Consider the following 27,331-nt stretch of genomic DNA (forward strand, 5'->3'; position numbering starts at 1 on the left):
TACTTTGCTACATAGGGATGGATGTAAGCACAGGCTTAAAGTTAGGCACATGCTTAAGTGCTTTGCTGAACTGGGGCCTGAATCTTCACTTTGCTGGCATGATATTGTCATGCCTCTGTCAAGAGTCTTTGTAGTTTAAGTTACCAAATGTCTTTTAAAATGTGTAGAATATCAATGAACTCAAGAGTTAACTTTGGGAAAACTAAAGCCTGAAAAGATATATAATATAAAACCCAGAACACCTATTGTGGAAAGCCATATTGCATTCAAAGGTTTGTGCACTGCTTTATAAAAGTACTTTATGCAGCCACCATTTACTTTTCTTTAGGAAGTTTTTTGTTTGTAGAATCCCTCAACTTGTCAATAAAATTAGAGCTGGTTTTTTTTTTTGTGTGTGTGCCTGATGGAATACATTTGGTATGCAACTTCTAGGGTGCCTATTCATTAGCAGCGTCCTGCTGTTCAAATTTTATTAATGAAGCAACCCATCACCCCCCTACCAGCAGACACTTAATTCCTTCCCAGAATCCATCTGTTTTTCATGGTCTTCAGAAACCAGCTTTTCTTAGGAAATCAGCTTTAACAAAGCCTTAGTTCCATGGGTCAATTAAATACCAAATATAGTTATTTCACAGTTACAGATCCTTTTAAAATGTCTCTTAGCCATGATTAATTCTAAAATGATTTCTTGGGAGGGGATTAGGAAATCTAGATCCTACTTTAAAACAAATTTATTCTTATGACGACTCATGAGTACTACATGCATATGGACCATACAACTGCTGCTGCTGCTTCCATCTATTATGCTTTTACGTTCATGGTTTGTTTGGAGCTTGCTTTGCTAAAGAGTAGATGCAGAATCCTGTCTCTCATTAATAAATGTATCATCTGTATTAATAGCTGCCATTTTGTCAACTATACTCAATCAAAGAGGGTATCAGTGAATGATCACTCACAGAAGGCACATCAGCAGTATGCTTTACAGAAAGATAGCCAAGAGCATTTGTAAATACTCCCCCTGTCATAATAAAATGTTTTTCAGTATCAGTGTCTGAAAAATGTTCATGTTGTCCCAGAAGATTTTCAAACCGGTTTAGATTTTTCAGTGTAATTTGTCTCTCATTTGACACACACAAAGCATGTATGTCTTTATTCTAGTTGTGAACACTGTGCGCTCCCAAATCAATTGAGCATGCATATACTTACACTGACTTTCCTGCATCTTCATGCAGACCATATTAGCTCCAGCCACAAACAAAACTACGGATGGCCTGCTCAGCAGCAACCCAGCCTGGATTCCAAGTATCATTTCCTTAGAGAAGGTTTTCTGATTGACTGACTCACCCTGACTCATTTATTTTAATCCAGGATCAAGATCTGACATGTCCCTCTACCCCTTATTCATGTAGAGTTGAACCTTACTCAGCAAGTACTTCCATTAAAATCAGAGAGACTAAGGTACTACTCAATGTGAGTAACTGTGGGCAGAATCTAGTTCAATATGTATAGTGACTTATGGCAGATGTTCTTAGGTGCGGGCAGCAGAACGGCAGGACTCAAGTCCTGATACCAGTTACCTATAGAGACCAGATTGAGCCCAAGCCTGAATTCATATAGCTCCAAATGCAGGAGCTGTTTGCATATGAAAGGAAAAACAAACCATCTCTGGGAGAGAGAGAGAGAGACATCAGTGGAATGGGGAGGAAACAAAGAGATGAGACCCACTTGGTCCAGAATTATGCTAGCTAAATCTTAGTCAGTCTTTTAAAGCCTAATCCTGACCACTGAAGTCAATGGGATCTTTTCCTCTGACTGTAACTGGTGCAGGATGAGACTCATAGGCACTGCTGTAATAGTCACCTTACACAAAGGCACAGTAGGGCTGGCTCCTGAAGGCAAAATTGGGCCTTGGGGCCCATTTCTCAAGTGGCAATTCCAATCAGTGGGATTACTTATGAACATGTGAGTCCTGTCATTCTGCTGCCTGTACCCAATAATTTCAGCCTTGGCCTGTCTGTCAAATTGCAGTTTTCCCATGGGCCATAGTTGTCTTGGTGGGACATGGGGCAGATAAATGGCTTTTTGCTTGAATCAACTGAACATTATGAATTTGGATGTTTACAATAAAGTTAATGGAGGTAATGTTTTAAAAACCTTCTATGTTATCAGCAACGGTGTGTTCTGCATGCAGCACAGACCAGACTGATAAATGCAGTTCCTGTAAGTTCAAACTTAGCATTTTTTCCTCCTTTTCTCAGGTTCCATGATGTCCATCCTCTCTTGGACTGCTGGCTCCAGCTCCTGTATAATGTCACAGTGTACACCGTGCTGTTGATATGCCTTCTGTCATGGAGCCGTGCTTGCAACATGGGGTGAAATCTTGGTCCCCCTGAAGTCAATGGCAGGATTACATCTAAGATGCTTAATCGTGGTAGGGTAAGTAAAACTTTACAAAATGTTAATTATTATTGATTCATACTGAAAAGCTTATAAAAGATTATCTTTGATATTATAATGTGTGAATGAATGTGTGTGTTTATTATATTCCTTTTTATATTATATAACAAATCTAGCCTAATAAAATAGGGACTATATATCTTTACAGTACTATTCTGCCTATATCAGATAAGCACTCTTTAAAATAAGTAAATAAATACTGCTTATTATATAATTTTAATAAACATTTAATAATGTATACAGTATTTCAGCTATAATAACAAAAAAAAAACCCTAACATTTTCCTGTATTGTACCAATAGCAGGTAAAGGTTTGCAAAGTTTTAATATCACTTTTTAATATCTTAAATGGTATTAATATATATATATTTAAAAATCACCCACAAAACATTAATAGCTTATACTTACATGACCTCCCTGTTTTAAATGTTTCCTCAATGCTCCAGCATGGAGCCCTGGGTGATGAGAATGCCATTACAGAGCATGAGGGGCCATCACTGAAAAATTAGTATCAGAAACTTAATCAGGCTGGATGTTGAGGGACCTGAAAAAAAAATAAATTTTGTATTTAATAAGTGCTGGACGTCCAGCCTTACCTTCCAATTTGGGAGATTCAACATATACAGCTGGAGCTGAGAGAATTTAAAAAAAAGATTTTCAGGTCAACTTTACCTTTAATATGTATATTTTTAATTTGACCATTCCCATTCAATATACCTCTCTCTTGCATATGAACTTTCTGGGATCTTGCTGGGTTGAGTAAAGTCAGCCAAACCCACATGCACAACCCAAAGTTGTGCATGTGGGGGAATAATGGACTCCTCCGTGCTCTGTTTCTAATTCGGGACTACCTGACCTGTAGTTAAAGGAAGAAAAATTGCTCTACTCTGTAACTATTCCATATGAGTGGCTAATATTTCCCTGCAGACTGATTAGTTTTCTTATAAATTACAAGAACCCATGTACGCTTGGGATCCTGGAACATTCATGCATCACACAGGTAACATGCATGTATTTCTGAAAGGACTCAGATAATTTCTCAGCCCATTTTTTAAAAGACCTCTTTAATTAATTGTGAAGCCTCAGGTGACAGCAAAATGACCCTGTCTGTGAGTTGTATGGATACTTTATTTAATTTGGGACAGCTATAGTAACAGCAATTTTCCTAATTGAGAATAAATGTGAGTTGCATGATTGTTTTCAGCAGAGATACAAAGCCAGATTCTCTGCTATCTTGCAAGCCCCTCAGATGCAATAATCCATATTTATCACCAGTGCAACTCCATAGATTTTAATGGAGTGGTTTAATCTTAGTCCACAGTGTTTTAAATATGTTGCATGATATGACACTGCCATATATATATTTGACATAATTCCATTCTTTCAATGAAAAAATACAATAGTATTTTCAGTTGGGATCATTATATCACAGTTTATACAGTTTTTTCATGTTATATAAAGGAATAAGATCAAAACTATAGCTAGAGTCCATTGTGGACTAGAATTGTGTGTGTGTGGTGTGTGTGTGTGTGTGTGTGTGTGTGTGTATGATAGTTATTGACTTGGAAACTATATTGCTTTGGCCATGGTAATGGTATATGTCTCAGTTATGTCATTGATTCAAATCTAGACCAGGTTAGTAATGATTAAATCATTACTATCTGACAATATTTGGGTGAATGAGCAGAGAGTTTTGCTGTCTCAATTTAGTTGCTAGTATATTGGTGTTCTCATGACAAATACCACCATCACAGCTAGCAGTAACTGATGTCTGGGTTCGAAGATTTGGCGGAAAACCCAAGGATGGGATAATCATGGAGAGTCAACTATCTTCTCATTTCCTTGAGGTAGTTCTGTCAGAAGAGTGTGACTTCACAACCATGGGGGGAGACGGGGGAATTTGACAATGCTTCTAACTGTACTGTGACTAAATGGAATACAAAGGCTGCCAATCCTGTGACTTTTCAAGCCCAAAATTTAGTTGAAATATATCTATAGCTAGCTAAATAAAAGAATAAGAGACAGGAAGTTTTCTACTGTTCTGACATCTGTACACATGCTGGCCATGATTCCCCTCTCACATCAGACTTTGATGATTCAATGTAGTTATCCCAGACAAGTCTTTCAAACATGGTGGCACTTAATACACTAAGTCATTGTTTGCCAACAATACATATTTTCTAAAGCTTTTTACTAGCAAAACTCTGCAGAGAGAGATGGAAATGAAAGGAGACAAATACATTCATTCCAAAGAAAGGTGTATAAAGGACTTCAGGAAACCACTGGACCAAATTCTGTTTCAGATCACTCCTGTATTTATCTAAATCCATAGAGTTTTAGGGCTTTTACTATCAGCAGAGTGTGACCCATAGCTTATGATAGAGGCACCCACATTCTGACTCTAAACTGCATGAACACAGCATATTTGAAGTGGCTCCCAAAGTAGGTGGAGAGACCCCCCAAATTTCTCCTTAGGTATGATCAATCATTGGGGTCAGGCTAGGACTGTACATGCTTTTCTGCATACAGGGGAGTATTTTAAGAAAAATGGTGGCTTTGCAGAGGACAGTTCAGTTGAGGACCGTGATTTAGTGTTTTAAGCTTCTTAATGACCACCATCTCCAAACTCCTGCATCTTGTACGGTGGAGGGGTTCATTCCTATGGAAAAACAGATCTTGCATGCAGAAGTGGTGTTTATGAAGGACAATATGGGAAGGATGGATGGAGGTTTGCTGCTAAACGAGAGATGGAGAAGAGTGGGCTATATGTATTTAGCAGATAGGGGCATGATAAAAGGGAAAACCCTGTGATTTGCCATTGGGGTCAGCATATTATCCCTGCAATTTCACATTAGAGTATGTATGTTAAACATCTCACCCGCATTTCATTATGCTAAGATTCCTATCCAGCTGCAGGTCTGGCAGAATCATCCCAGGCTGCAATGGGTGTAAATAAGAGACTGAAACAGCTACAACCAGCAATCCATGCCATAATCTCTGTAAACTACAGACTTTAAAAAAAATCAGTAGATTTTTAACAGAATGCAGTTTCCATAAACAATCTGGACACATGCGATAAAATTTCATCCAAGGTGCACTTGTTTATCTGCTGTTCATTTGTGGAGGTGGTAAAAAAATAATTTCCATTCTGTGAGAAATGATATTTCAAAATTTTTCATTTCAACAGAAAGTTGCAATTTTGAAACTTTTCAAAGAAAGAAAATGTTGAAACATTTTGATTCAGGAACACTGAAATGTTTAATTTGGATTATATTGAAATGTTATAATATATATTAAATAAAATATATCCATATAATATTTTGATATTTAATATAATATTCAACATGAAATGTTGTTACCTTGACAACACAAAATCTTTCCACATTATGAAAACAAAATGAGAAAGTTGAAACAATTTGTTCAGACACTTATCACTGAAATGAACACATTCCTGAGAAACATCTTGATTTCAACAAAACTGCACTTTTCAATTGGGAAAACTGTTTCATCAGTTTTTTTTCAACCAGATTCATTAGTCTGAGTACTGAGAGCTTTGAAATTTTTAGCAGGTTGGTAGTTATACTCTATAAGATCATAGAAAGGGGATAAATTTGATAAGGTTATAAATGACTCCATAAGGATGGTGAAGCGCTATCTTTTTTAACTGCTTGGTTCCTGCTAATTCTCCCTATAGCATGGTTGCCCTCTTATATGAATTCCCTTTCCAGCAGCTATCACCCTATAGTGACTATTTTGCAGCTGGTTGCTGCTTGCTACATCATCCTCTCTTCCAGTTAACAAGTGACCTTAATTTCTGTTAAGTTCTCTCTAGTTTTCCCTTTCTTGCTCCTGAAGAGAAGGTAAATCTTCAGAGTAAGGCTCAGTTGCTCACACATCAAAATGAATGGTGATATTTGTTCCAAGGAGATTTTATTGGTAGGTACTAGATGTGTTGATATTTTTGTTGCAACTTGGTCGACTGAGCCTTTCTTCCAATCTGTTTTGTCAAACTATGAAAATAATCTTTTCTGACATACAATTCTGCAGTTCTTATCCTAGTAATTGTTTTCTCTGTAACAATAAACCCAATAAGAATAGTACTTCAAGTGTAAACATGCCACCCGCTGCCCTATGCCACATATACAAACTACCTATTCATGAACCGAAAAATCACATTTTAACCATGGAAACCTGAACGCGTACCTTTAGCTGTGTTTTATTACGATAATGCCAGAAGAGTTCTCTACTTCTAGGAAATTACAGTGATTGAAATATCTGTAATGTTTCATTTACCAACTTTTAGCCTGGCAGGGAGTCACTCTGATTGCTCACCTTGCACTATTTCTCTTCTTAATTCTTCTAAGATTTTCAAGACTGCTGCCACATTTTGTGTTTCCAGTCTCTGAAGGGGTGTGTCCCTAACTGTTTATGGGATAAAAATTCAAAGTATTTTGTGAGGTTTTTGCTTCATGACTCTAACTATAGGGAGTATACAGCTAAAAACAAATAGAATAGTCTAAAATATGTTACCCGTACATTATCTGAAAGTCTAAAAAATTATTTTCATTAATAATTAGTCTTCAAGTCTGAAGAAAAAATATCCAGAATATTTTCTTTAGTATCCTCATGATAGCACGTTGCCTGGGATTTCTAGGAATCTGGGCCTTGCATAGTAGCTACTGTCTTGAGGAAACCAGCATGGTTGGCATGACATAAATAATATAGGAGCACACTTAATTGTGCCATTGCAACAATTACCAGGAGATTTCCCCACACAGACGTGCACACACAGAGGATGCCATCATCAGGTGCTTACTCAGTGCCATTGTCACCTCGCACATGGACTATGTTTACACTTGGTGCTAGCTGTGTGCTTCCCAGCTTGTGTAGATGTATTCACACTTACTCTTGTTGAGCTAATGCGCTAAAAATTGTAGTGTAGCCATGGTAGCACAGGCAGCCAGCCCAAGTACCTTGCCTGGAACCCATGTGTAGTACTCAGGGTGCCCAGCCCATGTCAACTCCTCACCCACTATTGGCCATGCTACTGCAGATATACTACTATTTTTAGCTCTGTAGCTCAACGAGTGCTAGCCCAAGTATATCTACAAGACCTGGCAACCACACCCCTAGTTCTGAGTGTAGACATAGCCCATGCAATAACAGTTTCAGTATGTATTATGATCTACAGTGACAGTAATCAAAGAGTCATGGTATTGTAAGACTGGAAGGGACCTCGAGAGGTCATATAGTCCAGTCCCCTGCACTCATGGCAGGACTAAGTGTTATCTAGACCATCCCTGACAGGTGTTTGGAGATTTTTAATAATAAGTTAGACAATGACGGAGATTCCACAAACACCCTAGGCAATTTATTACAGTGCTTAACTGCCCTGGCAGTTAGGAAGTTTCTCCTGATGTTCAACCTAAACCACACTTGCTGCAATTTAAGCCCATTGCTTCTTGTCCTATCCACAGAGGTTAAGGAGAACAATTCCTCTCCTTCTCCTTGTAATAACTTTTATATACTTGAAAACAGTTATGTCCCCTCTCAGTCTTCTCTTCTCTAGACTGCTCCCTGGCCTTGCTGTATCACAAAATACATTAGAAGCAAGAGGCCAAGCAAGGACAGAGTGGGCCAATTACTCAATGAGGGTGGGAAAACAATAACAGAAAATGTGGAAATGACAAAATGCTAAATAAATTTTCTTTTCAGTTTTCACCAAAAAGATTAGTAGTGATTGGACATCTAACAATGAAAATGAGGTAGGATCAGAGGCTAAAATAGGGAAAGAACAAGTTAAAAATTACTTACACAAGTTAGATGTCTTCAAGTAATCAGGACCTGACAAAATACATCCTAGAATACTCAAGAAGCTGACTGAGGAGATATCTGAGTCATTAGCGATTATCTTTGAAAAGTCATTGAAAATGGGAGAGATTCTGGAGGATTGGAAAAGGGCAAATATAATGCCAATATATAAAAAGGGAAATAAGGACAACCTGGGAAATTACAGACCACTCAGCTTAGCTTCGGTACCCAGAAAGATAATGGAGCAAATAATTAAGCAATCAATTTGCAAACACCTAGAAGTTAATAAAGTGATAAGTAACAGTCAGCATGGATTTGTCAAGAACAAATCATGTCAAACCAACCTAATAGCTTCCTTTGACGGGATAACAAGCATTGTGGATAGGGGAAAAGTGATAGATGTGGCATATCTTGAGTTTAGTAAGTCTTTTGATACTGTCACGCATGACCTTCTCATAAACAAACTAGGCAAATACAATCTAGATGGAGCTACTGTAGGGTGGGTGCATAACTGGTTGGAAAACCATTCCCAGAGAGTAAAAAGAACAGGAGTACTTGTGGCACCGTAGAGACTAGCAAATTTATTTGAGCAAACCCAGACTCCTTCCCTGCTTCCCTTCTCTACCACCTTCTGGGGCCACTATCAGGGCCCTTGGCGCCCCAAGAGCAGGGACAAGGGGTGGTGTCCTAGTCCCCCGCCAAGAAAAGCACAGAACCCACCATACCAACATCGGCCATTTTGCCATAATTTGTAGAATGTTTTTTTGTTACCCTTTATGTCTCTAGCTAATTTAATCTAATTTTGTGCCTTGGCATTTCTAATTTTGTCTCTACATACTTGTGTTATTTGTTTATATTCATCCTTTGTAATTTGATCTCCATCTTTTTGTAGGACTCTCTTTTGAGTTCAGATAATTGAAGATCTGCTAGTTAAGCCAGGTGGTCTCTTGCCATACCTCCTATCTTTCCTACATAGTGGGATAGTTTGCCCTTAATAATGTCTCTTTCAGAAACTACCAAATCTCTAGAACTGTTTTTCTCCTTAGATCTGCTTCCCATGGGATTTTGCCTATGAACTCCCTGAGTTTGCTAAAGTTTGCTTTCTTGAAATCTGTTATCTTTGCTGTGCTGTTTTCCCTCCTGCCATTCCTTAAAATTATTAATGCTACCATTTCCCGATCACTTTCACCTACACTACCTTCCATTTTCAAATTTTCTACCAGTTCCTCCTCAGTTGTAAAAATCAAATCTAGAACAGCCTCTCCTCTAGTAGCATCCTCTATCTTCTGAAATAAAAATAAAAATCTCCAATACATTCCAAGAACTTTTTGGATAATCTGTGCTCTGCCATGTTATTTTCCCAACAGATGTCTGGATAGTTGAAGTCCTCCATCACTAAGTCCTGTGCTTTGGATGATTATGTTAATTGTTTAAAAAAGACGCACCCACCTCTTCTTCCTGGTTAGGTGGTAGACTGTAGTAAACCCCTACCATGACATCACCTTTGGTTTTTACCCCTTTTATTCTTATCTAATGACAGTTGAGGTATGTCACTATTATAAATAATAGAAGTAGTACCATCTCCTCCATTCATATTCTTCCTCTGTGTTCCATCTTTTTTAGAGTGGAGGAGAAAGCCATCCAGTCCAAGAATCTCCTTTATAATAAGGGTTTTCCTGAGGATTTCCAGACAGACCCATGCTCCCTCTATCTTTTCTCTGACAAAGTTACAACTATCAAAGCAACAGCCACCTACTGGCTATGCCTCACACAAAATCAATCCTTCATTAATTTTGAAACTAAAAAAATAATGTGGATTGGGTGTTAGGCAAAGGTTGGGTGAACTAAGAAAATCTGAATTAGTCAGATTATGGGTTCCAACCTGGCTGTAATTGCAGATGTAATTAAGAGGTACTGGGCATATCTTGCTAACATAAGTGCCGGAACTAGGGGTGCTGGTGGTGTTGCTGTACCCCCTGGCTTGAAGTGGTTTCCATCATACACAGGGTTTTCAGTTTGGTTCAGTGGATCTCAGCACCCCCACTATACAAATTGTTCCAGTAGCCTGGCTTGCTAATCTTTTCAATTCCCATTGTATGTCTAAAATGGGAGTTGCGCCAATGAGGAAGGAATATTCCTCCATTTGGCCTGCCTCTAATAGTGGGCTTTCTGAGACTTGGGATCAGGCTTGAAATGTCATCTTTTCAAGCAGTAAAAGGGTATTATATGACCAAAAGTCTCTATTTCTAGTTGAAAGTTAGAGGGAAAATAAGTATTGATATTTGCCCACAGTGTACTCAGAAGCAAAATGGGATTCCTGATAGAAACAAAATCAGAAGTAAAAATACTTTCCATGCAGTTTAACTGTAAGTGGTCTTATTTTTCACTCGGGTGTCCTAGTTTAGACTTCCTATATTGAAGAAACGCTTTTCTTTCTCTCAATATAACTATCCAAATAACTAGGCCCTTAACTGGTTTACGTGAGAAGTTGCTTAAACATTTTAAGCACACTTCCCCTACAGAAGAGCTGTGTAGGTAAAGAGCAGAGGTTTGCCAAACTCCAGTGTGGAACCAGTAGCATTTAGGTCATTGGTCTAATACTCCCTTCTGAGCTATCCTGGGGGTGTGTGTGTGAATTCTTTTAAATTTTGTTTTTCTTTTTCTCATTAGTCTTGCAGAACTTACTTCTGGTAGAAATGAAATGGGGGAGAAAACACCCTCTGTGAGAAGCCTTGGTACAAAGGTAGCTACAATGGCCTAGGCAGCTGTGAGATCATTGGCTCTGCAATTTTTTGCTTGCTTTGCTGATGTCAAGGCCTTAGGCTCTGAAGTCACTGGCTCAGTGCACTTGCTGGGACGATGACAGGTCCCAAGGCTTTGTGAAGTTACTGGCTCACCCAGCTGAAACTGGCCTTATTTGTGTGCACTTGCCTTGAATGGGGGGGGGGAATAAGGTTTGGGTTTTTTTCTGAGTATCAGGGAAAGACGACATTACTGTGGATCTTTCACATGTGAGATGAAAAAGGTAAATGCTAAAATGTGGAAAAGTGTCTGCCTGCCTGGTCTGAGCATTCTTTTTTCAATGATATATCAAAGAGAAATGCAACAAGAAAACAAATACTGGTGAAAGTGGCTGGTGAGAAGTGACATTTCTATGGCTGGTGAAAAGTTGACATTTAGGCTCCCTTCTTATGAATTTTCTCTTCCTGCTTTGGGGAAAGGAAGAAGTAGCATATCGGCCTGGTTTAGAAACAAAAATCTTGTGATAACAAAGACGCTGCAGGAATTCAGCTTATGACTACTCTTCCATGGACCAAGTGAAGGTAAAGTTTATTGCTTGGGCTATGTCTTATCCCACACCTAGACCCCATTAAAAAATAAATACTGAAACCAGCACCTTCTTGTGTGTCTGGTTTGTATGGATCCCATACTCACAAACAGCAGGGTGGGAAGGAAGAAACAGGAGGAAGTTGGTGTTTCCAAGGCCATGTGATGCAGGGAAGATATTTGAGGAAAGGGCATACAAGTTTAACTTCAAACTCAATCTTCTTCATATATCAATAATATGTTATTGACTTTACCACTAAACGCATGCTTGTGTGTAACTTTCTTAATTTAGAGGAAATCTGAGTTCAGATGGTGCATTTTGAGTGCAATACTGAGGATTTGGGTGTTCACACTGTAGATGATGATATGCTAGAATTCAAAAGGAGTTTGTGGAGCTGAGGTATCTTAGTGTTTGGTTGTTATATTTGGATGATGACATGTATGGTGAGGTTGGTGTGGATTTAATGGTGACTTAACTTGTGTTTGCATTGATTTTTAGTGATTGCAGTGGTAGAAAATGCAGGTAGCCAGTCTTATTTCTAAGTTAATGGCTTTTTTTTTTTGCTGTAGGAGAAAAGATTTGATTTTCCTAGCCACTCAACTTTGTAAGGAAGACAAAGCTGACCTTGCATAATGGTACCTCCTGTAGGGTTTCCTCCTACTTCTTGATGAAAGAAGTTATATCCATAAATGAAGAAGTAGTTGATATGACCCCCAAGCATTGTGCTTCTTCCAGATGCATACAGATTTCTGGATATGTTGGAGGCGCAGTACTTTCTATGTGGATATTCTGTTACTTGATATTGGCTCTAGTTCCTGTGCTGATCTTCCCAGATCCTTGTCAGCAGTTTCTCAGTGCTAAAAAATAATGGCACCTTCTTGTTTAATTTGGCACTGTCCTTTATTTAATTAAGTTCTTAAATGAAATATCTTTGGCAGGGCTTAGTCACAGATTCAGAGTCCAGAAGGGGTCATTGTGATCATCTAGTCTGACACCCTTTATAAGACAGGCCATAGATCTTCCCCAAAATAATTCCTAAAGCAGATCTTTTTAAAAAAAAATCCAATTTTGATTTAAAAACTGTCAGTGATGGAGAATCCACTATGGACCTTGGTAAATTGTTCCAATGGTTAGTTACTCCTACTGTTAAAAATTTAAGCCTTATTTCCGGTCTGAATTTCTCTAGCTTCAACCTTTAGCCATTGGATCATGTTATAACTTTCTCTGCTAGACTGAAGAGCCCATTATTAAATATGTATTCCCCAAGTAGGTTCTTGGAGACTGTAATCAAGTCACCTTTTAACCTCTCTTCATTAAGGTAAATAGATTGAGCTCTTTGAATCTATCACTATAAGACATTCTTTAAACATTCTCATGGCTCTTCTCCGAACACTCTCCAATTTATCAACATTGTGATATTGTTTGGCATACTCTGTCTATTGCACAGTGTTGTTGATGCCAACAGTGCTCTGTAAATAATTACAAATTGTGCTCCTCCTCGTTCTCAAAACAATCCTTTGTCAGTGACAGAAGTAAGGGACCAGTGAAACTACTCTTGTATTTTCCTTTCTGAGGCATACAATTGTATGTTTTTCTTGTGCATCATAGGCATTTTGTATTATTTTAAATGAAATAAAGTAAAAGATGTTAACATGACACTGTCACTGTCCAACATTAAATAGTGTTAAACAAGGTTTGGGGTTTGGTATACAGAGAGCTCAGTCTGCATAGTATCAAAACTAACCCCATTAATAATCTTTTAAACCTGTTTTTAAAGATACAGAAAAGAAGGGGAAAATAAGTTTAAAGCATTTGAAATGTAAAATATTAAGTAAGGCTTTTATTTTAACATTTCCTGGTCCCTTTTCTTCTAGCCATAGAGAGTTTTACAAAGAAACCCTCCTTTGCGCACACACACGCATTTGACAGTCTTTTCGATTATATTAATAATTGGTAATAATGATTCTTTTTGGGAAAGGGAGAATAAGTTAGTAGAAATGGGCTGGAACTGTTTTTATGGTGGTTAAAATTTACTACTGTTTTTTAGAAGACAGAAGATAAGTGCACAGGAGGGGAGAGAAAAGAACAGCAAAGATAGAAGATGCAGGTTCTGTCTGTGGTGTTGACTTTCACTTGATCTCGCTGGTGGAGAAACAAAGGCACAGCACACAGTCTTAATGGACACTCTGAAACCCAGCACACTTCTACCAGCATCATGCTATTTAGGGCTCAGAATCGCAGCCATGTTAGTCTGTATCCGTAAAAAGAACAGGAGTACTTGTGACACTTAGAGACTAACAAATTTATTTGAGCATAAACTTTCGTGGGCTAGAGCCCACTTCATCGGATGCATAGAATGGAACATATAGTGAGGAGATATGTATACATACAGAGAACATGAAAAGGTGGGAGTTCCCCTACCGACTCTGCGGCTAATTAATTAAGATGAGCTATTGTCATCAGGAGAAAAAAAACTTTTGTAGTGATAATCAAGATAGCCCATTTAAGACAGTTTGAGAATACTTAACATAGGGAAATAGATTCAATGTGTGTAATGGCTCAGCCATTCCCAGTCTCTATTTAAGCCTAAGTTGATAGTGTTTAGTTTGCATATTAATTCAAGTTCAGCAGTTTCTCATTGGCCAAATCGGACAGTCTCTATGCAAAATAATAAATGGACACAAATCTGACATCAGGAATCATAACATTCAAAAACCAGTAGGAGAACACTTCAACCTCTCTGGCCACTCAGTAACAGATTTAAAGGTGGCAATTTTGCAACAGAAAAGCTTCAAAAACAGACTCCAATGAGAAACTGGTGCCACAGGTACTCCTTTTTGCTATTTAGGGCATTGCTTTTAGCTGTCTTTGGTCACAGGCTTACAAAATATTCAGTGGTGGCCATCTAAGCCAGACTCCTATTAGGCAGAAGGAAAAAGGAGAGGGATAGGAAAGAGAAGAAAGAAGGTGGGGAAAGAAAAGGATACATGGGGATTGGAAGGAAAGAGAGAAATTCTCTTATTCTAGCAATTGTTTGGGATATTTAGCTGGAACTGGTGGAGGTGGTGATGTCATCCGGTCCCTCTCTTTGACCTGTTCTGGTTAGGACATCTCTCAGTATTAGGATGATGGAGGCTGAGTGGTGTCAGTGGATCCTGGTGTCCCAGAAGAAGTGTGTATGGCAGCCGTGATGGTGAAGCTCACTCCTTCCTGTTGCCCATCTTTCAGTCAATCAGCACCTGTGTCCATTATCTTTTTAAGGACCCCAAAAGGGAGTGATGGGCAGAATAGCGCACCCCCTTCAATTAGGCTTAATTTCTGATACACAAATTTTGGTTCATTGACTTCTAGTCCCATACTTTTCTTGTGTACCAGGCATGATTTTAATGCACCTCTTGAATTATGTAAGGTCTTTTTGTTCATACTAATTCAGTCTATGTTTCCCTTTTGCACATTTTCCCGTCAACATGTTTGTTATAGGTTATTGTGACAGTTTATAAATGTTTACTCAATTTTTATAGTTGAGCTTACAATTAGGTTCAATTTGTAGGCCCTATTATTACAAGGTCTTTGAAAATATACTACTTGTGTTTTGTTGAGTACAAAACAAGAGAAAACCTTTCCCACATTAGTTAACAGTGCAAATTCTTACACCAATCAGAAGACTTCAGAAAGTAAATGACTTGATTCTCTGATTGGTTTAGTTAGGAGAAGAATCTGATTCAATATCAGCAATTAGGTGACAGTTAAAAACAAAGGGATTACTGAGAGGGGTACTCACCAAATTCTAAGCAGATACTTGAGAACCTATCTTAGAAACAGGAGATGATATGTAGTTCTAATATTAGAATATTCTAGAACAGTCAAATCTTATGCTGAATACAATAGACAGAATGTTTCACTGGTCTATCAGTGGTCATTGGTTTACTCAAAGATGTTTTTAGTGCATATTTTCCACCATTAGAAATAATTTTAAAGAGCATTTAGAACAAAAAAACAGCCTTCTAACATTTATTTAAAAGATTAACGGTTCACTTGAATTTGTTAAGATCATTGTTCATTTTATCAAATTATACTGCACGACATTTGATGAAATCATTTCCCCAGTCAGAAATTAACTTCATCTGTGTGGTTTTACTTTATAAAGCTGCTTATTAGTCATAGCAATGAGCCCTGCAAACTTTATGTATGGTAGAGAGTAAAAAATATGAGCCGCTGTCCATGCTCATAGCAGTACTTGACGTAACAAAGTGTAGGCGGTAAGGCTGTGAAAGCCAATACCCATCAGCTTAACAGGAAAAACACAGAAGCAACAGCTCAAAACACTGATTCATTATCTTCTCAATCTGTAACTGATTTGTGCTGCATAAAATCATTTAAGTTAAATATGAACCTTGATAATCATCATAGCTTCAATCTGTGAGCTGAATTCACATTTTCCTGAGGAAGCCTTGATTTTGATAGACTGGAAAAAAAACCTATCATAAATTAGTCTCCCTTTCACTTTTGTTCACACAAACATTCTCACTCTTCCAGTTAATATGGGTATAGGGTGTGACACACCAATGCAAATCAGGAGGAACGCTAGTGATGTTTGTGGGTTACTCTGCTGTAAGTCAGAGGCAAATCAGGCCTATGTATCTAAACACAGAAAAGCACTGGCTTTTTCAGATTCACCCAAGAGTGATATGTGTTACCTTCCTGACTAGCATGACTGGCACATGGTTTTGCATGCCAAGTTGCATCAGGCTGTCACCAAAAGAAAACAAATTAAATAATTCACCCTTGCTTGGTCCTTGACCCTGATCCTCATCTGCACAAAATACAATTCAGGGTTAGAGTGATATAAAGGTGGCTTTAAACTACCTTTGTGTTCCCTGAACATGGGCTGAGGGCTCAAGCGAAATCCCTCGGTGTGAATTAGAGCAGTCTGAAGGCTTCTCTAACTTCCTTCAGCTTCCAGTGTCCCCAGCCAGGAATTGCCAGGCCACAGGAACCCCTGGCCATGCCTATTTTCACTGATGACATACACTGCACCAGCTTTACACCTCTGGTGTTGTGGCACAAATTGTCCACACTGCAGTGCAGAAGCTGGCTTCCGTATCCAGACAGAATGAAAGAAGGCACGTGACACCGCTGATATCCAATGAAGCACCCAGTTCAAAGAAATATAGTGCAACAAACTGGATTCAATCTCTTCAGAGAACAAATAGTTATTTTTTGATGTGACTGGAACAAGGGCATTTCTGTATCCAATTTCTAATCAATGGCCTCTGTAAATTGTCCTATAGTGAAAACCAAAAGGCAGGTACATGCTCTGTTAATATCCAATTTCTCAGCTCTTCTAATGTTGTCAACTCAGAAATACTATACAAATAAATTATTGTTAATGGGGGAAATAGAAAACTCAGAAGGCCATGATAGAGTTTGAAGTGTTACTAACAGGAAGGATTGATGCCATTTATTTCACCTGATTCTTGAGGAAAAGTCATAGCATTTTAATCATGCTCACTACTTTTTGCCTATTACTTAAACATTTTCTATTAAAGCTGGCTAATATTGATTCTGTCTCACTGTATCCAATTAGAGTTGGACCCCCCCCAAAAAAATCCTGTATCTTAATTCCCTAAAAAAATTGGATCCAGATCTAGCTCCAGCTCTGAACTTTGCATCTAGGGCCACATGTTTAGTACTTGTGAACTCCTAGAAGTAGTGAGCACAGATCGTAATTACACAGTGCTATTGTTATAGGGCCAGGTTCAGCTCTAGTATAATTTCACTGACTGCAGCAGAGTTAAACCAACGATGGATCATTTTTTATGGTGCTCTAACCTGCCTGAGAATTCTACCCCAATACAAAATCACCCTAGGAGAATTCCCACATATGTTGGGGAATTGTTTGTGTAAATGGCTCAGTCTCGAGAGGGATTGTAATGTGTCTTCTTGTAAAAGGTAGATGTGCCAGAAATAGAGAGCTTGGTGTACACACACACTTGTGGGCAGGACCGGCTCCAGCCACCAGCGCAGCAAGCAGGTGCTTGGGGCGGCCAAGGGGAAGGGGCGGCACATTCGGGTCTTGGGCGGCACATTCGGCAGCGGGTCCCTCGGTCCCTCTTGAAGGGAAGGACCTGCCACCGAATTGCCGCCAAAGAATGCAGCGGTGGCGGTAGAGCTGCTTCCGAAGTGCCGCCCATCGTGACTTTTTTTTTTTTTGTCACTTGGCAAAAACGCTGGAGCCGGCCCTGTATGTGGATAGGGGAAACAGTGCTACTACTATGCATGGTAGAAGGCGCTATCTCTGTGCAGGACTAGGGAGCAACTGATATCTCTTTGTTAATCGCAGATGGAATAGTCTGACACCTACCATGTTGCTTCTATATCAAGTGGTCAGTACTCCAGTAAATTCATTTGTGTAATTAATGTTTTTAGTGTACTTTTTGTAACTACTTTAAACTATCTTATTAAAGTGTGTAATGTAGGGATAGTCTCACATACCTTTACTTTTATTTTTGGTAAGCAAAGCTACTGACTTTACTAGTTATGTGGTAATGTAATATCAGCAGGCAAAGAATGATATGGAAGCATGCTGCCATTAAAGATCCTTTACTGTTAGATCTTGTGGAATGCAGTGGATAGTGAGCTGCAGGAGAACCATTATAAATATAACATATAGTAGGTATCAAAGCTTTTTACCTGTACAGTATATAGGCGATTTCAGTTTTAATACAGGGGAAATAATTGTCTACCTTATGCATCATTCTGTACCTTTTCATACTATGTATAAGACCAAAAGGCAGTCTCTAAAATATGTCCTTCTGAACTGTCCTTGAAAATTGTCAAAGATTAATTATTCTGCTAATGTTTTGTGACTTCCTCAAAGGCTATTTTTGCTATGAAATTTCCCTCACAATGAAAATGCATCATTTTGCTTCAATAGTTAGTTATATGTCCTTTTAAGTATGGAGCCTAGGTTTAAAATAATCAAGAGCTTTCTAATGTGAAAATTCCAGTTTACTGTGTGACTGAACTGTTTCCTTCTTTTTCTGTCCTGTTTGATTTGTGAAAGCAAATTTCTTGTTGGCAAATAATTTACTCTAAAGCAAAGAAAATCAGAACCGCTCCTTAACTCAGGCAATTGCATAGTTGTGATCAGTAGGAAAGAGATTCCACAGTGTATCTAAAATTATTATTAATATTCTAGGCATTAAGGAGTCCATCCCATAATAACTAGATGTCAGTACATAAATTTAGTATATGTCCATCTAATTACATCAAGAAAAGATGGCCCTTTCTTCACTGTGTTTTTATAATGAGTAGTTCACTCAGGGAAAGTAGTAGTATCTCCCTATTCGTATATGAATGATATGGACAAAAATATGCCTCTTTACTGATGAATTTATTTACCTTAATTAGGAATGTAGCACTAGATCCTCAACTGATGTAAATTGGCAGAGCTGCATGGAAGTCAGTAGAGCTGTGCTGAATTCTATCAGCAGAGGACCTGGTCCTTTCAATGAAAGGGCCTGATTCTGTGAGGTTCTGAGATCTTCCTGGGTGGTGCTGAGGATTCTCAACTCTTTTGTTCTAGAATGAGAACTCAGGGTCCTGGGGGACATGCAGGATGGATTCCTAAACTAGGAGTATTGCTACTCTTAGCTGACAAATGCACCATCTGCCGTTGGACTTCAGTGGACTTTGGACAATATTGGAGAGAAGCAAATCCACAGTGCAATTAATACAATTTATTTTTGTTCTAACTTCTTCACTTTCACTCTGGGATTTTCAAATGAGCCTGCCCAATGAAAGTCAATGGTATTTGGGCAATGGATTCTGTAGGCCCCTTTGAAAGTCCTAGCCTTATGTCCTATCACCCACTAAGGGTACGTCTTCACTACCCGCCGTATCGGCGGGTAGCAATTGATTTCTCGGGGATCGATATATCGCGTCTCATCTAGACGCGATATATCGATCCCCGAATGCGCTCCTGTCGACTCCGGAACTCCACCAACCCGAATGGCGGTAGCGGAGTCAACATGCGGAGCCGTGGACATCGATCCCTCGCCATGAGGACGGTAGGTAATTCGATATAAGATACTTCGACTTCAGCTACATTATTCACGTAGCTGAAGTTATGTATCTTAGATCGATTTTCCCCTGTAGTGTAGACCAGCCCTAACTTAGAATCACAGAATTATAGAACTGGAAGGGACATTGAGAGGTTATCTTGTCCAGTCCCCTGCACTCAAAGTGGGAGTAAGTTTTATCTAGACCATCCCTGACAGGTGCTTGTCTGACCTATTCTTAAAAATCTCCAGTGATGGAGATTCCACAACCTCCCTAGGCAATTTAGTGGTTAACTACCCTGACAGTTTGGAAGTTTTTCCTAATGCCCAACCTAAACTGCCGTTGCTGAAATTTTAGCCCATTGCTTCTTGTCCTATCCTCAGAGGTTAACAAGAACATTTTTTTCTCCCTCCACCTTCTAACAACCTTTTATGTAATTGAAAACTGTTATGTCCCCCCCGCAGTCTTGTCTTCTCCAGACTAAACAAACCCAATTTTTTCAATCTTCCCTCATAGGTCATGTTTTCTGGACCTTTAATAATTTTTTGTTGCTCTTCTCTGTACTTTATCCAATTTGTCCCACATCTTTCCCAAACTGTGTCGCCCAGAATAGGACACAGTACACCAGTTGAGTCCTAATCAGCCTTGTTTTTACCTTGTTTCTTAAGGTGGTTGGGCCACATGTTAATAAAACATGCTTGGTTTACACTTAGCCAGTCAACTTAAGGTAAATAATTCAAGTAATGAATAGCTGTGGATTAAAAAACTCAGTGTCAAACAGTTCATACGTTTGGTACCCACAGACATAAGCCAATAGGTCCTTTTACACTAGGCCACCACTGTATTTCCTTCTTCAGTTATGAAAAAGTTTTCAAAACGTTTATAGAAGTGCAGAATACAAAGAGTGACTTTTCATGTGCCAGAAGGGTGGTCTCCTTTCCTGAAACTGTCATTGATTTGCTTGCGGTAATATAGGTTCCCTTGATTAAGAGTTTGACAAGTTTCTATTGAAGCTGCATAATAAATCAACCCCTTACTGGAAATGCCTGAGAAGGGTGTAAGTGAGGATGCTGTACATTAATACCTAGGGGATAGTTACTAACCTCTGTTCTGTGGTGATCAATCACCCCACATAGGCTGTGCCAACAGTGTCTGGAGGTCATCTGGTTAATGAGACAGCACTGGGAAAATCCTTTCCAGCATTTTGTTGTACCTTCCAATCATTAGCATCCACATCAGATTCCCAGCTCGTTCCTAAAGGGAAGTGCCCTAAGAGAGTTCCGCAGAGAACAATATGAGAGTTAAAAATTATAAATTGATGACTTGGAAGATTGTGATGAAAGGAGATGATGGATCACTTTATTGCTCACCACACATGGCCATAAATGAACCACCAATCTATGGGGGTTAACAGATGGCTGGCATAAGTGCTAACTTTTGATCGTATTAGACTGTTTTTGAGGAGTAGGGTGGGGTTGAAGGAGGCCATGTGTGAAGGAGGATACTTGAAGGATGATTGCATTATAATGGGCATTGGCATATAAAATTATGGATTTATGAACCTTCAGATAAGATAGGCTATATTAAACACCTCACATTCTGAAGATGAGATAAATGCTGCATTTTTTGTGTTATCTGCTTCAGATAAGTGGGTTTCTGAGAAATATTGTATAAATCGTCACAAGCATCTCTCCTGGATACCTTAAAACTGCCCATTTAGCATTCAACCATAGAATGCAGCCTGTAGATCTAATGGACATATGAAGTTGTGCCCCAGCAGTTCAGTTTTTTCCAGCTTGTCTTAGAATGGGACAAGGTTTTCATTGAGCACTGCAGTCTATGTTCAAAATGCTTGCTCTATATTGAATTTTTTTTCTTTAGGGCAGATCCTTAACTATCATGCACTTAAAATGAACTTTAAGGCAGTGTTGTACAGTGGATAGAGCTCTGGGCTGGGACTCAGGAGACTAGGGTTCTATTACCTGCTCTGCCACTGGCCTGTTGGACAACCTTGAGCAAATCATTTCACTGTTCTGTGCCTCAGTTCCCCATCTGTAAAATGGGCATAATGATGCTTACCTCCTTGCTAAAGTGCTTTGAGATCTTCTGCTGAAAAGTGCTGTATAAGAGCTACATGTTAATTAGAGACAAGGTTATAACTAAAAGTAGGGGGATAAAATTAAGGAAAGAAACATTAAAATCCAATATTAAGAAAAAAGTTACTGTGAATATCTATACTATGTAAGGTTTGAGTTTCTTGTATATTTAACCCTGAATTTCCTGGCTTTCTTTTATTATATATGCTATTCTTAAAAGATAGTATACAGTCAAATTACTGACATGTGCCTGCAACCTTAATTCCACTTTAACAACATTTTGTTTGTTTGTGGTGGAATTTCTTTACTTTTTGGTGGACAGGATCGCTGTACCTGCAAACCCTTAGAGGGGAGGTCCCATCCAGAAGGCCTTCGGAGGCCTCAAGGGACACATCTTTGGTCTGATGGCTACTAAATCTTCTCCCAGTTCCTACTTACCATTACCTGGCGGAAAATTCTGGTCCTGTAGATCTCCTGATGTCTGCAAAGAAGGAAAATCTCTTTCAAATATCTACAGTTTTTAGGGTTCATGGTTCCTTTCCTGCACAGCCTCAAAAGAATCAGTCTAGTGTTAAGAACAAGCCTCTCTAGCCTGGATCAAACATGTAGAGAGTGTCCACATGAGCCTTTATAAGTGTGTTTAAGTACCTCAGTTAGCGTGAGGTAAAAATGTCTAGTGAAAATCAGTCCTAGGAATAGAGGCCATCAGCACGTTGGCCCATTGATGTAAATGAAAACACACTTATTGACTTCAGTAAGATTTGGATGAGTCCTTTAGTGGGTCTAGAGTGCCAAACATTATTAAATATGCAGATGTCTATCCCAACCTATAATAGAAAATTCTATGGGAGTTCATGGCACTGTATGGTTCCTCGCCATGCTGGAGGACAGGTAAAAAAAATGGTGTCAGTCATAGCTGTGCTCTATTCTCACATAAAATCCTTGCACAGAAGGTGTGACTTCAAGTTACTCTGCAGCAATCTCTTCTGTAAACTGCATGTTCAGTGGCTTTAGTTCTAAGAGATAGCGATTAGTAAACCATGGTGCTCCAACGGACAAGGAAGTGCCAGGGTAAAGACAGAGGGTGGGAAGTTAGAAAATCCTCTCTAATAGATAACTACAGCTCAGTCAACTATTTAGGTGGAGTAATCAGGAATACCACTATGCCAGAAAGGAGAAATGACTTCCTTTATTTCATCTTTTTTTTTCTTGTGAATGATTCCCATTAACTATTCGTCCTAACCCCTCCAATAAAAATCCAGCCAACTGTCCCCAGAAGAGATTAGATTTACTTCAGTGTCCCATTTAGTAGCCTAAAATTAGACTTTTCAATCTATTTAGTATACATGTGGGGCACTTTATAGATTCTTAATGGTATTGAGCATATAATAATATTTTATCATTGCTTTATTATCTAGCTTACATAGAATGACTACAACTCATTGAATATTTCCACTTGGAAATGGAAGTTCTGTCTTAATACCATATCTAACTCATAGACTGTTATACTATCTTTTTGTGTGCACCAACACCTGCTCAAGATATCTGGCATACACATAGGTATGAATATGAGCATTAAAGACTTGCAAACAATTTGGGGGGAGGGGATTGACTTTTCCAAATGATAATTAAATGTGACTTTCATCCACACAAGACGAAGAAGAGTTTTCCTCTGTAACATGGATGACCCAGAAGGCCGCAGGTTGTGACTAGGATCAGTCAAGTTCTCTAGTCATTTTTCTTCCAGAAGGGTAGTAAGGCAGTTATATTGCTGGAATAATAAAGACACAAGTAGTTGAGGCTAAACAAAGTAAATGTGTCCAAAGTTTCTTGATGGTAAACTAAACAATACAGTGAAATATCCCTATAGAGATTCCTATAGTTAACAATGTTATTCCTGTAAAGCTCTGTGAAATTCAGCTCTCAAAAGTGACTGCTTCAAAATGGCACCTCCTATTCAACAGATGTGCCCCTGTATATTGAGTCATATTTGCTTGCATTAGGGGACAAAAATGTTACTACCTTTCACTCCAAATAGCCCTGAAAAGCCAACATGGCTAAATGAAGATGAGTGGAATCTCTTCCTTCTTATATATCAGGAAACAGAGTTGTTTACTAAGTTCCAGTTAGCTACACCTGGGCACAGCCACTGAATACAATAAGGTTGTAGGTAAGTGGCACTGATGACATCTAAAGAAAAAAGAATTGCACAGGTGTTGCTTAGGGTTTATTTTGACCCACAGAAACGTATTCCCAGAAGTAATGGCATGGGAAAGAAAGGACACAGCTTGCTGCTCAGATCCGAGCTGGACTTTGCAGGACTGGAAGTTAATAAAGTTACTTCTAAACTGAGGATGTTCTCCTTGATATTGGAGGTCTGGAATGGGTCTGAATATTGATGTTTGCACAATGCCTGTGTTCCTACTCTCTGTAACCTTCATTCCATACTACTTTTACCAGATGTCATCCTTGCCTACTACTCTCCACTTTGCAAGGCAACGGTAGCAAGCACAGCAGGATGGGCCCAGACAGGGCCGGCTCCAGGGGTTTTGCCGCCCCAAGCAGACAAAAAAAAAACAAAACAACAACCCGCGATCGCGATCTGCGGCAATTCAGCAGGAGGTCCTTTGCTCCGAGCGGGAGTGAGGGATCCTCCGCCGAATTGCCGCCAAATACCTGAAAGTGCCACCCTGCTCCGAAGTGGCCGCCCCAAGCACCTGCTTGATAAGCTGGTGCCTGGAGCCGGCCCTGGGCCCAGAGGTACTGAATGAGCACTAGCAAGAGACAACGTAGATATGAGCATTGATTTTAATCTTATATAATCATGAGGAACCCTTTAAAAATTCTGGAATTTTTCTTATTTTCTCTCCCCTCTGCTTAACTGGTGATGCTTATCCCAGCATCTAAGCTACCATGTTGATTTAAATTCTCTGCTGCAAGACTGCCAACTTCTGTTTTTGTTGAAGTAATCTTATGTAAAAGTGTTAAGCAAAAATGTGCATTTTTTCTTGTGTTACAAATTTAGATTGTTCACAAGTCACTCAGACAGAATATATCAATGTACAAAACAAAGGAACAGATTTAAAGGAAATCTGTGAAAAATAATGTAGTCACATTGCTAAAGAAACAGTAGGGCCTGATCCTGCTTTCCTTGAAGTCATTTGGAGTTTTGTGATTGACTCAACAGGAGTCCGATTGAGCCATTCGTGAGAATGTCTTGCAGCAGATTTTGATGGTGCAGTATTAGTAACTGCTATTAATGTCTTGATTTTTACAAGGCATGCAGGATCTATAAAAGCAGCTGATTGTTTCTAGGCTGTATGTTTCTTTTTAATTTGGCAAGGGCATCACATTTCAGTTACTTGTGATAATGTATATTTTGTTTCCCCACTAATGGACTCTAATATATTTTCAACACAGAATAGCTATATAATACCTCCCAATGGCTGGAGATCATAGACATGTCAAGAGAGGCAGCAACAACTGTGCATTAGAAATCTGAAGGACATATATTAGCATGACAAATCCAGAGAGAGGGTGGTTTTTTTGTTTTTTGTTTTTTTCCTAAAGATACATGAGAGCTTGGAGAAATATAGGCTTGTCTCTTCTTTCACCCATTAGGCTCTTGTCTCGCTCCCTCTTCTCATTTATACTGAGTTTAGAGAAGGGCTGGTTGAAAATGTTCATTTAAACTGTTTTTCAGTGGAAAGCCGGGTTTTTGTCATAATTTTTTTTCACAAAGTGTCTACTTTCCATGAACCTTTTTTATTTTTGAAAAAAAAAAAATCAGAAAACATGTTTTCAGTTTTTTGGCTAAAATTTAAGAAATTTTCATTAAAAAATGCTGCCATTGTGTCTCATGCTCCCATTCTTTTCTACAGGCTCAGTTCCACAGCTGAGCCACATATTTCATGATCCACCATGGACAGAGACTCCCAGGGATGCATTGTGGTGGCTCAGCAAGGAGATCATGGTGCATCATAGGAAATCTAGTCTGACCATGGAGCCCAGGCTGTAGAGGAGGAAAATGGGTATAAAATACCCAAACTAAAACTCCCATGAGGTATTTCAACAGCATTTCCAAATAAATTTTTTTGGTATTCAGCCAAAATTTTTTAGGGTTTTTTTTTTCTGTAGAGTTAAAAATTTTCCACTGGGAATTTTTTAAAACTTCTCACCAGTTCAAACTTAGAGATTGCCTGTTGGGGCTAGTTAAAGAGACTTCTGTCATCCTTTTACCTAGATGGTACATTGCCATTCTGGCATCTTGGTGAAATTTTGAAACTGCAGTGACCAAACATCCAATACTCACTGCAGTTAATCTCTGGGATTAGAGCCCATGCAGACCAGGAGGGACAAGGAGGAAGCCAAGGTGGAGAATGAACTCTAGGACTCTTACCTGAGAGGAGAAAGCTGACAAGTAGTCAGGAGTGATATAGAGCAGCCAGTGAGAGAGAGCAGGCTGTGGTGGGCAGATATGGGACTTCCAGGGTGAGTAGGGAGGATTGAGGGATAGAGCAGGGAAAGCGGTTTTGCAACTACAAGGAAGGCACTGATCTATAGGAGCTCTGTGGCCCATTGAATCTGAGCCTACAGATTATTTAAAGTTGTTCATACTTGCTCTACTTTTGTATGCCAGGTGACCAGAGAAATGCCTGGATGCCTTAGCAACCTTAGATGTAGCCTCTGAGAACAGACCACTCCTGGCAGTGGTCTACTCTTGAGGATTGTTTCTGTAGATGGGCACTGCTTTACAAGTCTCTTGTCAGGAATAATATGAAATGAAACTTGATGTATCAGGTATTCAACTTTCCTCTAGTCCTTTGAAATCCTCCCCCACATTAACCCTGCCACTTGTCCGTAAGATTCAGACTAGAAATGGTTATAATAATTGCAATCACATACCCTTTTGTCTCAGAGCTCAAAAGTAGGAGTAGGTGCTTAAATATCTTTGAGGATCTGGGCCTCAGTGAGTTGTTCAAGTCACTCAGTGAGTCAGAGGCAGAGTTGATACGATACAATTGTTAAGCAGCAATGCTGTGCTTGATGCTGTACAAGGAAGCAGTAAGGACTGTCCTAGCTCCATGGAGCATTTTATATAGGAAAGGATGAAATATCTTATACCATAAGTGAAACCAGTTTTGTCACTGAGATTTTGGTTTACATTTGTGATGTTATCCTGTATATATCTGCTTGTTTCCTATGTAGTACATCAAGTTATTTGGATGGACTAAAAGTTTTGAATGCTAATTTGAGACAGCTAAGAAATACAGTTATTTCTCTGGCACTTAAAAAAGTTTAGAGATTTTTCTTCTGTAGTGACACAGTATAATGATGTCAAGGTCTTTAAAAAAAACCCACCATGGCATTAACAAGATGGAAGGCTAACTTAATGGAAGTTCCATTGATAAAATGCCATCCTCACACAGCAAGTAATTGTTCTTTGGCTATTATACTCTTACCAAAGAAGTAATATATCAGGTGCTTGCTCATCTAGGCATAACTGTAAAAGATTCTGAAAAGCTGCAAGTTGTATATCACTAAACTGTGGAACATTAAAAGCAACTAACTTATTC

The 27,331-nt window shown here is 39.0% G+C and overlaps 1 long non-coding RNA gene across 2 annotated transcripts in view; it reads left to right on the forward strand.

Moving 5' to 3' along the window:
- Window positions 1–27,331, forward strand: part of LOC120406606 — a 291,376-nt gene that overhangs the window by 146,033 nt on the left and 118,012 nt on the right. For both annotated transcript variants that reach the window (XR_005599404.1, XR_005599405.1), the window contains exon 2: window positions 2,259–2,436. This is a non-coding gene — a long non-coding RNA (uncharacterized LOC120406606). The remainder of the gene's footprint in view (window positions 1–2,258; window positions 2,437–27,331) is intronic.

This window comes from Mauremys reevesii, linkage group 5, assembly GCF_016161935.1.
Source record: "Mauremys reevesii isolate NIE-2019 linkage group 5, ASM1616193v1, whole genome shotgun sequence".
NCBI classification, from domain to species: domain Eukaryota; kingdom Metazoa; phylum Chordata; order Testudines; family Geoemydidae; genus Mauremys; species Mauremys reevesii.